The sequence below is a fragment of the Orcinus orca genome, chromosome 2 (genome assembly GCF_937001465.1).
Source record: "Orcinus orca chromosome 2, mOrcOrc1.1, whole genome shotgun sequence".
NCBI classification, from domain to species: domain Eukaryota; kingdom Metazoa; phylum Chordata; class Mammalia; order Artiodactyla; family Delphinidae; genus Orcinus; species Orcinus orca.
Window position 1 is genome coordinate 62011714 of NC_064560.1, and position 14859 is coordinate 62026572.

At 53.2% G+C, this 14859-nt stretch overlaps 1 protein-coding gene across 6 annotated transcripts in view; it reads right to left on the reverse strand.

Moving 5' to 3' along the window:
• Positions 1-14859, reverse strand: part of ZNF710 (zinc finger protein 710) — a 63932-nt gene that overhangs the window by 24259 nt on the left and 24814 nt on the right. The window contains exon 1 of one of the 6 annotated variants that reach the window (XM_049705777.1): positions 5554-9559. The exons of the other annotated variants lie outside the window; for them this stretch is intronic. The gene's annotated coding sequence lies outside the window, so the exon portion shown is untranslated. Of the gene's footprint in view, positions 1-5553; positions 9560-14859 lie in introns of those variants that run through there. 6 annotated transcript variants of the gene reach the window in all.

Sequence of the window (14859 nt, forward strand, 5' to 3'; positions counted from 1 at the left end):
CCACAAAAGGACAGAGTAATCGCTTTTTTTTTATTTTAAGGGGTCAGGGACATTCTTGCATGTAAACCAGCACTTCGGGAGTCAACAGAGACTCAGAGCATGGGCAGCAGGGGTCCAGCCCCACCCCCTTACACACTGGTTTGGGTGAGCCTCAGTCTCCTCATCTGTAACACGGGATGATGGTCCCACTTCCCAGAGCTGAGCCCATTAGCCCAATGAGCACGTTCTGTGGTATGCAGTACACAAAGGTTGTGCGGAGGGGATGGGGAAGCCTAGAGATGGGAGAACCTGGCTGGGAAGCCCCCTCCCCCATCTGATGCAGCCAGAGATGAAGGGAAGGTAAAAATGCAGAAGAGCAGTGGGCCGAGAACAGCCGAGGAGTGTGGCCTGGCCTCTCCTCTCTCACAGCAGCCAGCATGATTCATCCCCAGCCTCCATCCCAGCAGCGTCCCTGGCAGCGTCTGCCTCCCGAAGCTGATGCTGTAATCAACATTTATTTTGCAGTCACCCACACACCCAAGTCGAGTACGGATTTATGCCAGGAGAGGAGTAAAGAATGCCTCTCTCATTCACGTAATGCCTCCATGTATCTCCTGAGGGGAGGGACAGCTGGGGAAACATTTAGGCTGAGTGTACACATGCAGACATCAGACGCATACAGCTGTCCATGCAAGCTATCATCAGCGGCAAGCAGGAACACCGTGCAGCCCATTCTTTCCTTAGTCACCTAATGAACCACACTTTCACACAGTGAGATGTGGGTCAGGACCCACATGATGGGTGGATGCCCGTGGTCTTGAGTACTTTGCAGTCCAGCCGGGAGGATGCATGTGGGGGCATGGGGCAGCCCATGATGCAGACATGAGATAAAAGGTTTAGGGGAGACTGCGGAGAGAAGGCAGAGGGAAGAGGACCAGGCCACCGCAGACAGGCCCTGCTGGGGTCTGTACACTACCAGGAGCTAACAGGGAAGGGGAATCTCATCTGCAGGCTGGACTGAGAGGTGGGAGGAGAACCGGAGGGCAGTGGGGCCCGGGAGGACCTTGAGGGCAGGTTCCTCGAGGAGGGTGGGTCCACAGACATCAGAGGAGAAGGTGCTCAGGGTGGCCAGCTCAGCCCAGAGTGGGAACTGGTTTCCTCTTTGATCTGGATCATAAAGGATGACTCTGAGGCCCATTAGAAGACCTCACCTTGGGACTTCCCTGGCGGTCCAGTGGTTACGACTCCACGCTCCCAATACAGGGGGCCGGGGTTCGATCCCTGATCAGGGATCCATGCCGCAACTAAGAGCCTGCATGCTGCAGCCAAATATACATATATATATATATATATACAGAGAGAGAGAGAGAGAGAGGGAACTCACTTACAGAAGGCTGAGCTCTGGGCCATGTGTCCCCAGCCGCTAAAGTTCAAATGCATGTGGTGTGTGACCCAAAGGCCAAAATGATTTAAACGGAGGTGACCATTATAAAACAAGCAAATTGTCTGGCCATCGCTAGAGATGTTTGCGGTGGACTTGGAAGGTTTCCTCACCACGCTCCCTGTGGTGGGGACAGCCTGTGGGGTTGAGGGTCCTCAGGGCAGGCCGTGGAATGCAGGGTGGGGCCCCTTGGCTGAGGGCAGCAGGAAGGTCTGGAGTGAGCTAGGCCACTTCCTGGCTGTAAGTCCTTGAGCAAGTTGCTTCATCTCTCAGAGCCTCAGATTCCTCAACTGTAAAATGGGAATGACAGCTGCCTTTCCCACAGGATGGCCAAGATGATGTGAGTGAAAGTACCTGGCACAGGTGCTGCCATTTGACAAATGGTAATTTTTCGCTTTTACCATTGCAACATATGTAAACACACAGTGTGCATCACCTACGGCCCCGAAATATTTGATATTTTCTTACTGTCACTAAAAATATCTGTCATAAATCCCACAAAGGAGTGGTAAGTGCATGAACATTTGGAAAAAGCAGCTATTTTGAGGGAGAAAAAGTAACCAAATCAGGTGCAAGGGGAGAGATGCTGGAATTGAACCCCGTCTCGAAGGAAGGTTCTAGCTCAAGTTTTTGGCCCACACAAGAAACCCTGGGTTGCCTGAGGGGGCCATGAGGGTCCCTTGGGCCCCAGGACCCAGAGTGGAGCCGTGGAGAGGTGGGAAGACCTTTCCTGGGACACGTGGAGAAGCCTTCATCACAGATGCCAGATGTTTTCTCTTCCGTGAAATTTTGCAACTCAACGGGGTAGTTCAAAAGACTAAATTTCTAAGAGAATTACAAAACCCAACTCTCCTCACCAGAATGTAGTCTCTTTCTGGGATCACTGGGCACCTTCTCAGTCTCACCACTAATAGCTGGGATGACCCACCCTTAGCAAACAGAGCCCCGATAGGTCACAGGGTGAAGGGGAGATTCCGAGAATAAGACCCCCGGGCTGGCCTCAATTCCTTGAAACTAAAATGCCCAGGAAGCTTCTTATGTGAAGACCATGCATGCTTACATGTGCACCGGCCAGGAGGCAGGCAAGGGTCAGGAACACTCAGGACCTCCTCCGAGAGGCTCAGTGGATTCCCTCCTCCGAACACCCCCAGATCTGAGTGTCAAAGTGCACAATGAAACAAGTTCTTCTGGGACCCAGAAACACAGGCTGGGCAGGGGAACGAGCACACCCACCTCCACGGGCAGAGCCCTCGACGGCTTACAAAGTCCTTTCCAGGCACGATGCCACTGGGTCCTCCTCACCTGGTCTGAGCAGCCAGCCGTATGGGCAGCACCTGTGTGGGCAGTGCTCTTATTCCCATTCGACAGGTGGCAAAATCCTGATGTTAGTGGACTGGCTGACGGTCCTGAGAGCTACAGGGCCAGCCTGTGCCGACTCTCAGCGCATTATCTAATAGCGACCACAGTCTGTGTGGTTGGTACTGGTACCACCCCCTTCATTCTACGTATAAGGAAACTGAGGCACGGAAAGGTTAAGAACGCCTTTAGAACAGCGCGCTCCTTGTGACTGCTTCCACAGAGATAAGCAGCAGCATTTAGAAACTTTTACAGCAATTTGACGTTGCTATGGTATCTAGGCAAGGTTGATAAGTTATCAGTCTGCAAGGATTAGAAATAATAATAATAGTTTAAAAACAGGTTGAGAAGTACTGGTTTAGTGTCCAGACTCTGGAATCTGAAGGCTTGAGTTTGAATCCCACCTCTGCTACCTCCCATCATTGTGACTATTTCTCCTGACTAAGGGGGGAGTGGTGCTGACAGCACCTGCCTCACAAATGAAAATATTCAAAGCGCTTATAGCAGAACCTGGCAGCCTGTTTGCTACTATTATTAGCATTCGGAAACTTGCCTGGGGCCACAAAGAGACTTACTAGAAGAGCCAGCTCCTTGCGGCCAGGTCTTAAAGGGGGGATTGACCATCAGGCCCTCTGCCACCCCGGAATCGGGGGACCCAGGAAACATGTCTGTCTCCGAAGCCTGTTCACAAATACAGACCCTCTTGCTCCTGCCAGAAGCGAGCCGCCTTCACAGGCTCCCCTTTCATCTCTAGGCCAGGGTGCTGTGGTTGCCTTAATGGGGTGTAAGGAGATGTTCTTGTCCAAACTGGAAAAACCTGATGAGCAGCCAGGCCCGCCCTGGCAGGCTTGGGTTTGGCAGCAAGGTGTCTTAAGAGGCTGGCAGGGCCAGGGGGGCAGTGGTAGCACCCAGGGAGATGCTGCAAGGGATGGTGTCTGCTCGCTGGGTATCTCCATCCCTTCTCTAGAGTACAAATCCCTACATCCCTGGAGGCAGGATTTGCTACCTCCACCCACACAGCTCACCTGTCTCGGTCACCCAGACTCAGAGGGAGGACACAGCCTCTTCCCAGCCCTTTGGAGCCCCAGGCTGTCCTCCTCCCGAAGGGTATGTCATCCACTGAACTTGCACACAGTAGGTGCTCCACCCGTGTCCCCTGAATAAACCATCCTTCGGGGGGGTTCAGATCCACCTCCCTGACGTTCTTCCTCCAATGAGCCTTCTCGTTGTCCCCACCTGTCCTGCTGTCCCTCCCTGCTCATGCCACCCTCTGTGCCTGGTGCTGACTTGTCCTTCTACCTTCCTCCATGGATGTGGCTGGGACCCTGCCCCAGTTTTGCTTGGGAGGGGTCCTGTGCCCTGAGTGGGTAGGGGATGGGGCCCTCCTTTTTTGGGGGCTCTCCAATTACACAGCACTTGGCTGCTAAGGACAAATTCAATTGACACTTCAACAAACATTTATGAGGGACTTCCCTGGCAGTCCAGTGGTTAAGACTCCGCGCTTCCAATGCAGGGGGCACGAGTTTGATCTGATTGGGGAACTAAGATCCCACATGCCGCGTGGTGCGGCCAAAAAAAAAAGAAAATATAAAACAAACATTTATGAAGCGCCTACTACGGGCCAGCTGTGCTGGGTGGGATGGAGATACAGGGCTTACCTTTGGGAGGTTCCCTTCAACCCAGACCTCAAGGCCTGGCAGCTTGTGCCAGGACACTCGGGCCTGGAGCCCAAGCTCCACCTCACCCAGGACACACACCCCAGGGCTCCTTCCCAGAGATCCCTGTGTCTCTCCAGGTGCCCTGGCCCCGTCCTGGGGTCCCTGGGCAATTGTGAGCTAAACTGAGGTCCCTATGTCCCGGGGACCAGAGCTGCAGACTTTGCCCTTTGTCTTGTGTTCTGAAAGGGTGCAAAGGGACTTCCAGGCCTGCAGGCTGAGGCCGTCCCTCCACAGGGAAGAAATAGGCCCCCAGACCTCACCCCTCTCTCCTCCAGGCCTGCCCCGGACTCTCAGGCAGCCCTGCTCCTCTCACATGGCTTTCGATGTCTAGGTGCAGCCCCTGGCACTCCCCAATTTCTTGCCTTCTCTCCACCTCCTGAACGGGGGTCAGGTCCCCGTCCTCCATCGCCTCCTCCACCCCTGCTCTCTGTCTCCTCTACTGAAGCTAAACTGTCCTCTGGAAGGTGACAGGTGAGCCCTGCAAACAGAGGCTCTGATTTGGGTCTTCTCCCCGACAAGGCAACAGCTGCCTCCCCACCTCGGCTCCGGCCGGTCGTGCTGCCCTCTATCTCTGCCTCTCCTTTGCCTCCTTCATCAGGCCTTGGCCTCTGCTTTCTCATCCTACAGGGGTTCCCTCGGAGAAAGCCTCTCCCCTGTGTTTCAACTCTCACCTCCGTGCTGATGCCACCAGACCCACGCCTCTACCTGGGCCCTGCAACGTTCCCTAGACGTCAGACCTTCAATCAGTCAGCACCTGTCTAAACCCCAAGGATCACTCGGCTCCTTGGGGCCAGCCACAGCTGCCAGCTCCCTCCTTTCTGCTGTCCCAGTTTTCCAGCCTCCTCTCCAGGACTCCAGGGCCAGCCAAGGCAGGCCCGCTGTCTCCACAGCCGGGGCCACGCCAGACAACCATGAGGCCGCGTGTGAACCTGGCCTTCCTCCCTGTGCTCAGCCCTGCCCCAGGGTCCCACGGTCTCCCTGAGCCCTCCCCCGGCCAGAAGGCCAGGCTCCCACAGAGGAGGGAGGTCTGGGGGCTCTTCATCCACCTCTGGTCCTCACCTTCACATCAAGGCCCGCCCTGGGGCCACGCAGAAAGGGAGCCCGTCCCCAGGGCTGTGTCTGCATCCTGCAGGCGGTGCCACCAGGTCTGTAGCCAACTGTCCTGGTGACCGATTCAGAAACTGCCTGACCTGTGATGAACAGCTTCCTCTGGTCTGATGGAGACCCTTCCCGAACAGCCTTCCCTCTCAAAGGAGGAGCCCAGAGTAAGCCGGTGTCGTGCATGGTGGTTCTTTTTTACACATTTAGAGCGCGGGGGGGAAAATGAAAACATCCACATTCTCCCTTCCTCAAATAAACCGACTTCCCTACTCATCCCGTCCCTTGGAAACAGAAGCACCATTCAAAAAGAAAAAGGAAAAAAGAATTAAAAAAAAAAAAGAGAGAAAAAAAGAGGCAAAAAGAAAAAAAAGCAACTGAATAGAAAAAGAAGAAAAGGGACAAAAAAAGAGAAGGAGAAGAGAGCGGTCCCCGAGGGAGCTGGTGAGCGCTGAGAATGAAAGGCAGAAAAGTGAAGGGAAGGAAAGCAGAGATACAAAGGGGGAGAGAAAGACAGAAGCTTTGAAAGAAGGAATGTTCCAGCGTGAATACAGCATGCAGGGGAGAAGGGAGCGCTTGAAAAGGAGCAGCCAGACGCAGTGACCCCTCATTCACAGAAGGTGCCAATCACCGGGACAATGCAGACCCTTTTTTCTTTTCTCCTTCTCTCCTTTCTGGGGAGAGAGGGAGGGAGGGAGAGGCTGGGAACTGCAAGTTAATTCCTAAAAGTACAGAAAATAAATGCAGTTCCCCTGGAGAAGCATCAAAGGGCTGCTTTAAAGGCTTCCCCCGAAACTCACTACACCCACAAGAGAAGTGCTCCCTCTCGGGGAGCGGGGGGCACAGGCTGGCGGCCATCAGCTTTATTTCAGGGTCAGCCGCCCCTGCACCGTCCTGGCCACCCCGCTGTGGCTCCTCCCACTGGGTCCCGGGTGAGCCAAGGCCGGGAGAGCCCCAGGCCGCGACACTGTGGGTGAAGCCTGGCCTCCGTGGGCAGCTTGGCCCTCTTGGTTCTCCTGCTCTAGTCTGAGAGTTTGAGAGCCCAGGTAGGAGGGCAAAGGAGGAGGGTCTGAGCGAGGCAGCTGTTCTGGCTGGAGGCCAGCCTGGGCCGTGTCTGCTCAGGAGGCACTGGATACCAGTGGAGGGAATGACATTTTGAATCGGCCCTGGGACAGGGTGTCCTCTCCTGGGACTGCTTCAAGGAAGCCCAGTGCCTGCTCAGGCCAGGCCGTGGTTCCAGGAGAGTGAGAGGGTGGTGGGTTCGTCCGCTTCACTGGCTGCCAACTGTTGGATCAGTGTCCTTACAAGGGAGGGGCCTCTGTGGGCACTGTGGGCACATCACAGATCAGCACTCTGCTGAGTTGGCCAAGACCCAAAGACTAAAACACATGTAGGTGCACCGAACTATCTCAAGTCCCTCTTTCGAAACAGGCCTGGATCTGGACTCTGTCCTTCCCTCTTTCCTGCAGGCAGACATCGGTTATGACGGGGTATCTACCATATGTGGGGCCTGTGCTATGCTCTGGGGTAAGCAGTGCACAGGATGGTCCCTGCCTGCCTACGACCCTCAGTCTAGTGACCAAATGTCTTCCCAAATGTCCCTCTGAGATCGCAGGTGAGCGTCCCTGGCCCCTCTCTTTGTCTTCCCTTCTCTTGCTCTTCCTGTCTCTCAATACTCAGTGAGTCATGACGAAACCTGAAATGGGGTCACCTTTATGCAGAGGTTTCTTTTTCCTTCTGATCATCCAAACGCTGGATAATGAGAAATGCCTGGGAGCAGAGAGGCTGAGTGGAAGAAGACTGATTGGTTTATTGATTGATTGAGCGAGCCTCAACCTCACTCATCTATTGAGCAATCAGTCTGTGCAGAGCTCTGCGGTGTGGGCTGCGATTATAAAGCGACGAGGACCAATCCGAGGCCCTCAGATGCTTGAGGCCAACCTAGTGGGTGATGGGGGTGGGGTGCAGCACAGATCCGGGAATGAAAACCCTGCCTTTGCTAGCTTCACCTGGGAAAGGCTGTTGTTAAGTTGGAACAGGCCCAGAAGGGCCTCCAAACCCAAGAAAGGAAGCCAGGAGAAGGGGGCACACAGAAAATGCAAGGGAACTCAGGGCCAGAAAAGTCACCCAACCACCAGGAGCATATCAACACGCTTGCATTTCAATCCAACAAATGCGAATTCCACAAATATTTACTGAGCACCTGCTATGTGCCCACCAGCTCCTCGGCATTCCTAGGAAGACAGCAGTGAACAGGACCCAGAGGGGTGGGGGGGGGGGGCGGGGGAGGCCACAGGCAAGAAAACAGGCGATTGTATTTAGTGCACTAAGGTCTGTGTGACGGTGACAGCAGGGGGCTATGGGGGCCCAGAGGAGGAACAGCCTACAGGAGGTGGCAGGCGGGGCAGCGGAGGGGGTGGGTGTGTCAGGGAAGCCTTTTCAGAGGAAGCTGCGTGGAGTCTTTTTAATATATCAAAATGAACTAAATTTTCATTTGTTTTGAAGAAGCTTGAAAGAATTTCACTGGTGAAATACCCCAGTGTCCAGAAAACAAAAAAGAACCGATGAATGAACTAATAGATAAAATATCTGACAGATGTTTTCTCGATCTTTTGGTGTACTGGGAAGAATCAGAGATAGAGAAAACCAAGCAGGTGAGGACAATAATGAATTCTTTTTAAAAAAGTAATAGCTCAGGGACTTCCCTGGTGGCGCAGTGGTTAGGAGTCCGCCTGCCAATGCAGGGGAAATGGGTTCGAGCCCTGGTCCGGGAAGATCCCACATGCCACATGCCGCAGAGCAACTAAGCCTGTGCACCACAACAACTGAGCCCACGTGCCACAACTACTGAAGCCTGCACGTCTAGAGCCCGTGCTCCGCAACAAAGAGAAGCCACCGCAATGAGAAGCCTGCACGCTGCAACAGAGTAGCCCCCCTTCGCCACAGCTAGAGAAAGCCCACGCACAGCAATGAACACCCAATGCAACCAAAAAAAAAGGTAATAGCTCAGTGCTAGGCTCAGCAGTGAACGATATTTATATTGTGAATTTACCCCCAAATCATGATAGAACGATATTAGCAGGAAAGGCAGTAATATGGAGGCAATAGGTAACATCCAAAATTGGTAAATTGAGAAGCAGTAGAATAAACATTTTTTTCAGAGTATACAGGTGAATAACATAAAGGAGAAACTAAAAGGAATTGAGAACAGTGAACCGGTCTGGAGGGCTGGAGTGGGGGGAGTGAGGTGGGCAGGGGGCCTGCTGCTTTATCCGTGTAAGCCCTTCAGTACTGTTTGACATAAAAAAAGATGCATATGCATTACTTTGATAAAAGACAAAATTAAATGCAAGCAAACAAGCAAAAGAGGCTTGGCAAAGGAGTCACTGTTAAGTCAAATTGGGATCACTCTGAACTCCTTGGAGGACTCAGCCAAGAAACAGAAAGGGCACCACGCTTCTACGCTTATGAGAATAGAAACTGCTTTGAGAAAGAACAGAATTCGGTGGGCTCCTGCCCAAGATAACACAATTAGGGGGAACAGGACGGAGGGAAAAAATCTTGCGGAAAGAACCTGCAGAATACAGGCATGTGGCTTTAACAACGAGACCCATAGCACGAGGAACCCTTCCCTGGGGGACCAGGAGATCCAGAGACCAGAGTGCAGCTACCTAGCGCTCTCCTGCAGGGGCCCAGATCCTCAGGGGGTGTATTCATGCAGCCGAGTTGGGTGAAGGCAGCATGATCTACATACAGGGAGGGTGGTGGTCGAGCGCGCCAGCCTGAGCCCAGGGACCCTTCACTTCACCCCACCCCAGCCCGAGCTTACACTCAGCGTCATGGCCGCCGCACCCAAAGGGCCCTTGTGCTCTGGCACTCACACACGTGTTCCTTGTTCCCACCAGCCACTCCTGCTGTATGTTACAGTCTTTTCCAAACCTTTTAAACTTGAAACATGTCGGGCTTCCCTGGTGGCACAGTGGTTGAGAGTCCGCCAGCCGATGCAGGGGACACGGGTTCGTGCCCCGGTCTGGGAAGATCCCACATGCCGCGGAGCGGCTAGGCCCGTGAGCCACGGCCGCTGAGCCTGCGCATCCGGAGCCTGTGCTCCGCAACGGGAGAGGCCACAACAGTGAGAGGCCCGCGTACCGCAAAAAAAACAAACTTGAAACATGTAACAGCCAACGCCCCACTTGTCCAGGGGTCTCCTCTCTGGCAACCTCAAATTCCCCCAAGAATAGAGAATGCAGGGTATTATCCCCAAAAGCACAGAAAGGCTACAAGTAAATCTGAAGCGAGTGCCTCCAAGAGGGGCCTTTGGTGTCACAGTCACTCTTCCCTCTCCATGGGACAGAGACCCTCACTCACAGCCTTTGGACTCAGTTCTCACAAGCCTGTTTATCTGGCTTCCCAGACCACAGCAGATGCAAGTTGCAAATTAGAAGGAGCAGGGCAGTGGGAGGCATGCCACTGCTGCAGGCTGTAAGAAGTGACAGCGAGGGTGCAGGATAAAAAATTCACCAAACGGCAGCCTGGGACCATTTGGGGTGGGGTTAGCAACACCTCAGAACACAGTTCAGGAACTAGACTCACATCCATGACTCAGAGTCATCAAGACAGGTGACAGGTATTGAGCATATTCAACAGTCACAGTCTAGCACTCCGGGATGCGCGTGTTGGGTCCAGGGCTGAGGTTCGGTGACACCACCTTGTAACTTACCCAGTCCTGGGGCAAACACAACAAAGGCATCAACTCTGCCCAGTCTCCCAGATGCCACTGCAGTGGTGGGTCAGCAGGGCTGGGCTCTGGTCCAGTTCTGCCAAAGCCACGCACCTGGGCACAAACTCAACCTCAGAATCCCATCTACTAAATGAAGAGAACACCTTGCCCAGTCAAGCTAGGCTTGCTGTGGATCAAGTGAAATGCTCTTTCTAGTCAACTGAAGCATTTTATGAATATAATGTCATGTTACTAAAGCCCCCTCTTTTTCTGAGTGGCTGGACAGGACATCCCATGACTCACACAGGGGTAGGGGACAAAGGAATTACCCTCCACTGTACCTTCTGCCTTAGGACTTTTTTTAGACACAACGAAGCAATTATCAGGTGAGTTTCAAAACCATGCAGACTTATACTTGAATGTACTCAATCAGACAAAGCCAGAATCCATTCTACAAGGCCTGCCTGGACTCTTCAAAGCCAATGTCACACACGCACACACAATACAGGACTGTTCTAGATTAAAAGAAGCTAAGAAAGCTTAACCAAATGCAACACGTAGCCTTCTTGGACCAGGAAAAGAACATAAAAAAGACATTTTTGGAGGACAACTGGGAAAATTTGCATAGGACTGTTTATTAGGTGATATTATTATTTTTAAATTTTATTTATTTTATTTATTTATTTTTGGCTGCATTGGGTCTTTGTAGCTGCATGTGGGCTTTTCTCTAGTTGCGGTGGGTGGGGGCTACTCTTATTGTGTTGCGCGGGTTTCTTATCGTGGTGGCTTCTCTTGTTGCGGAGCACAGGCTCTGGGCACGTGGGCTTCAGTAGTTGTGGCATGCGGGCTCTAGAGCGCAGGCTCAGTAGTTGTGGCACAGGGGCTTAGTTGCTCCGCGGCATGTGGGATCTTTCCGGACTAGAGCTTGAAACCGTTTCCCCTGAATTGGCAGGTGGATTCTTAACCACTGCGCCACCAGGGAAGCCCTAGGCAATATTATTGAATAAGGGTAATTTTTTAGGTAATTTTTCTTTCGCTCCTAAAAGATACCTGCTGAAGGATCTTTTCAGGGGTGAACCATCATGCTACCTATAACTCACTTTCTTATGATTCAGCAAAACCATTTGAAAGAGAGTGAGATAAAAGATAAAACAAACATGGCAAAATGGTAACAATTGTGACCCTAGATGAAGGTTCTTAGCTTTTCTGTTAGGCTTGACATTTTCAAAATAAAAAATGATGAGGAAACAGACCATGCAGGCGAATTGTGACTGTTCTCTGCATTTGTTGGGCCGATCTTGGTTTGTTACCCAACCTGCCCGATGCAGAAAGTGATGTGCTAATGATGAAGAGATGAGCCACTGCAGTGCTTCCCAATCTGCACAGTTCATGCAGGAAAATATAATGGGGAAATATACTGGCACTGTACACTGGGGTACACAGCCCTGCCCCGCCCAGGTGCCTGAGGGCTAAGGGGAAATCAATACCTGGGCACGGCTTAGTGGCTCCAGCACTCAGCTCAGTTGGCAGGCAAGCCAGGCCTGTGGGTCAAGGAGGGTAGACACTGTCAGGTCCTCACTTGCTTCTCTGCTTCCTCATCGAGTCTTCCCCTGGAGGAAGGGGGGACCTTCTCCCTCAAACTTATCTCCCTACAGGTCTGGAAACACAACATCCAGATTGTAGTACTTTATGCCTGGGCCCATCACTCCCCAGATCCTGAGTTCTTTGCGGGCAGAAGACAAGGATGCAGACTGTGGGGATTATGAATGCCAAAGATGCTCTATCCGTTAGAACCACAGCACACCTGTTGGAGATCATTCTGACTGTAACGTTCTAGTTAGCCCTCACCTAGCCAGGTGGTGGCCTGAAACTCCTGGCTCTGCTGCCCAGGGGTGGTACTCACTGGTGATCAGGCCTCAGTTTCCCCTTCTGAAGAAGGTCCCTTCCAGCTGACTCTCTAGGGGTCCCATATCTGCTTAGTGCTCCCTTAGTTCATCCTGGTCAGGGCTTAGAGCTGGGTGAACAAGACAGCCTTCCCATCAACAGAGAAAAATCCTAGAGCATTCCTGTGCTGGGCAAGTCTGGCAACTGCCTCCTGCCACCTTCCCAAAGTGTTCATAAGCGATTCCTGGACTTGTGGCCCTGGGGGAGCAAACGCAAACACCCAGGATGGTCCACCTCCAGAGACTTTGGTAATTTTTAAAAGCCCCTCTGATGATCTAAATGTGACCAGGGTGGAGTCCATCTCCCAGGGGACCAGGTCCTCAGAACTGAGCCAGACTTTTAATTCAGTCCCGCTGCCCCTCCCCACCCCCAGCTGTTCCTGATGCCCACCTTCGGAAGCCTGCCATCCCTCTCCTTCTCCCCACCTTCTGAGACTTCTTGCATTCTTCAAGACACTTGTGGCTCAAGTGTCCCTTTAGAACCCCAGGCTGCCTGCCTCTCCGGAGGGCAAGGCCGTGAAGGCCACACATAGGATCTGGTGCCTTTCACAGGCATCGGGAAACCAGAGGGGCTTTTAGGAGAGGATATATCATGATCCGATGGCTGTTTTGAAAATCCTTCTGGTTACTGTGTGGAGAGGGTGAGGGAAGGCCAGGACAGTGTCCCACTGGGCTTATCTACTTAACCCCTTGTAGCACCCTGCCCCCCAGCTCCAGGCCTGCATGGAAGCATGGAAGCTGCTGCCTTGGGAGCCATGGCCAGGTCTGTCCCCAGGGCTCACGCGTGTCACGAGGAAGAACGGAGCAGGCTTTCTTTCCACCATGACCAGTAGTGCTGATAGCTGACTGTGGGGTGGAGGCAGTGAGTGACGAATGCTAACAGTGAGAATTCATTCCAGGCTCCCAGTGGGCAGAGACCATCTGGACAGAACCAGAGGCCACTGAAGGGACGTCCCTTGTCCCTCGGTGGGGGAAGATGCTTGCTTGGACCACTCCAGGGAGAGGCTTTGGAAATCCAAGGAGCACTCTCCCTTTGCCCTTCAAAGGGACACTGAACTCAAATGGCACCAAATGAATGGGTGGAAAATGTTATACAGCAAACATGGGAAGGGTAAAAGCAATGGATAAAACAGATAAAAGCAATGGATAAAACAGATAAAAGCAATGGAAGGAGGAAGAGAGAAACAGAGGTGGAGGGAGGGGGGAGGGCAGCAAGGAGGGAGGGGAGGAGAGAAAGAAGAAGGAGGGATGGGAGGGAGGGAGGGAGGGTCTCAGAGCTTTCTCAGGTTACAGAGAAAGGGGGAAGCAGGGGCTGGAGGAACAGAAAAGAGAAGTTGAAGTGGGAGTCACTCCAACCCTTGAGAAGAGCTGCCCATGGGGCAGAGTGGGGACAGCGTGTCTCAGAACTCGCAGCTGGTTTGGATGTAAAGTCCCTCCTCTACCCAAGAGAAGCCTCACACAGAAGTTCACAAGGCTGGGCAACGCTGACCTCGGGGTGCCGTCCCATGGGGCCCCAGGCATCATGCTCTGCTGTGGCCGTCTAGGAATTCGTACTAATTCTCAAACAAGGGGCCCTCATTTCCATTTTGCACCAGGCCCTGTGCAAATTATGTAGCCAGTCCTGGCTGACCTTTCCAAAGGACATTTTGCTACAAAGGCAGAAGCAGGAAGGCCGGGGGCCGGCTCTGGCTGCTCTCCCTGTTTGCTAACCAAATACTCGCCTGGCGCTGTTGACTCAGCCACCAGGTAATAGTAAGCACAGGGCTCTCCACCTCAGCTGAAGAGTCTGACTCCGGTGAAATGGCACGGAGCTGTGCCTGTGCGTGTGCTGTAAGTGTAAGCGTTCAAGAGGCTGAGAGGGGGACTTCCCTGGTGGTCCAGCAGTTAAGACTCCACGCTCCCAATGCAGGGGGCCCGGGTTCGATCCCTGGTCAGGGAACTAGATCCCACGTGCGTGCCGCAACGAAGATCCTGCGTGCCGCAACGAAGATCCTGCGTGCCACAACTAAGACCCGGCGCAGCCAAATAAATAAATAAATATTTTTTTAAAAAAGAGATTGGGTCTTCCCTGGTGGCACAGTGGTTGACAGTCTGCCTGCCGATGCAGGGGACGTGGGTTCGTGCCCTGGTCCGGGAGGATCCCACATGCCGTGGAGCGGCTGGGCCCATGGGCCATGGCCGCTGAGCCTGCGCGTCTGGAGCCTGTTGCTCCGCAGCAGAGGCCACAGCAGTGACAGGCCCGCGTACCGCAAAAAAAAAAAAAAAAAAAAAAAGAGAGATTGTGAGTGTCTGCTACACACCAGGCACCAAGGGGTCCTGACCTCGGCGCTGCGTGCAGAAAGTATGGCCCTGCTGAGGCTGAGAGCCAGCCTGACAAAACCAGCCCAGTCCCAGGAGACCTGCCTTCCAGGTGGCTGGCGGCTGAGGAGGCATCAGGACCTCCTCGCCTCCGGATCCTCCACCGTGGCGGATGCCAGCTGGGGTGTTTGGGACCATGACTACGCCTTGTGCTGTGGCTCCCACATTATTCGAGAGACCACTGTAGGGTCACCAGGTCTCCAAGTGAAGTGCTGAGGCAGACCCAAATCCACACCACGGCCAAGC